This window comes from Octodon degus, unplaced genomic scaffold (assembly GCF_000260255.1).
Source record: "Octodon degus isolate 3935 unplaced genomic scaffold, OctDeg1.0 scaffold00279, whole genome shotgun sequence".
Classification (NCBI taxonomy): domain Eukaryota; kingdom Metazoa; phylum Chordata; class Mammalia; order Rodentia; family Octodontidae; genus Octodon; species Octodon degus.
In genome coordinates this window covers 683,741-685,255 of record NW_004524855.1, presented here as the reverse complement: position 1 = coordinate 685,255, position 1,515 = coordinate 683,741, and the positions used below count along the sequence as shown (strand labels likewise).

Genomic DNA, 1,515 nt, shown 5'->3' with positions numbered 1-1,515 from the left:
CTGATTTCAGTTAGGAGTTGCTTTTATAACTGATGGAAAACAAAAGAGGAAAGCACTATTAATTTCACTTGGAATGTGAAAAAATACTGTTAATTTCATAAAGTATTTGAGACTAATTCTGTTTTTATAAATAAATAAAATGGTGGGGTTTTTAAAGTTTTAATCATTCTTGTTAAAAAAAAAAACACTCAAAGTTATGTCAATCTTGAAGGAAAAATGCTGGGGAATTTTAACATTACACGTTTGGAAAACTGAGTCACATTTTTAATTGCCAGCTAGTATTATTCTTTGCTCTTGGAAGAATCATCTTTATTTCTTCTTTTGACATCCCAATTATAAACTCTGGCCATATTGACTTCTGTTGTAGTAAATTGATCTCGAAGAAAGTCAAGGTCTTCCTCAAGAGAATCAAGGTTCTTCGTGGCAGTTGATAAATTCTTTTCCAGCAAAGCCTGAGCTTCATCAATATCGTACTCAAGCATTACATTAGCCCCCACCCGCAAACACACTTTATCAGCAGGAGGAACCGAAGCTTTGCAGTACAGGTTATCTGCCAGCAAGAATCTGGTTTCCAGTGAAGTGGTGGACTCTTTTTTCCTCTGCATGTATTTTAGAATTTCCAAAGTCTGTTTGATTTCAGGAATCTGACCTTTTAGTCTCCGTTTCTTTTGAGCAAGATTCAGTTCCATGAACTTCTACTTCTGGCACTGTTCATCCAGCTTCTTTAGTATCTGCAGTCTCATTCCCAGGCTGTTTCATAAATGCGTCTACATCTTCCACAAACACACCTCAGGAATTCCCAGGTGGCGCCGCCGCCCATTCCCCATAGCCTCTTCTCCGGAGCCACAACCGTCCTTGGACTCCGCTATCTTGAGGACGCACTAAAATTTTTTTTAAAAATTCAAAAAAAAAATGGTGTTGCTAGTACTGGCTCTCCGCATGCTGAAGGATAAAATTATGTCTATCACCATGCACTAAACTAAAGTCAAAATGGATCAAACATTTAAATATTAAAACAGAAACACTAAGTGTTCTAGAGAAGAAAGTAGGTGGAAATCTTGAAGACATAGGGGTAGGTAAAGAGTTCATGAACAAAAAACAAACTGCACGGGAAATTCTTCAAAGAATCAACAACTGGGATCTGATCTTTTTGAAAAGTTTCTGCACATAAAAATAAATCACCAACAGAGTACAAAGAATTGGGGAAAAAAATTAGCCAAGTATCCCTGACAAAAGACTTCTATCTAGAGTATATAAAGAATTTTTTAAAAGCAGGCCCCAGGGCCTGGAGAAATAGCTCAGCAGCATAAGCCTCTGCCTGGCAAGGGCAAGGTCCCAAGTTCTATCCAGAGTGCTGGAAAAAAAAAAAAAAAAAGACATCAAAAAGAACAGATTCAGTTTGCACTGCACATGACTGGATTTTGGAATAGTAAATTTGAAAGCTAGAAAAACCAGGCCCCCAAAAATTCAAAAGGCACAACCCAAAAAAATGGGTATCTAAGATTTTTTTTTTTT

At 37.0% G+C, this 1,515-nt stretch overlaps 1 pseudogene; it reads right to left on the bottom strand.

Moving 5' to 3' along the window:
* Window positions 1-154: 154 nt before the first annotated feature.
* On the bottom strand, window positions 155-863 carry LOC101578237 (annotated as a pseudogene).
* Between the last annotated feature and the right edge of the window lie 652 nt (window positions 864-1,515).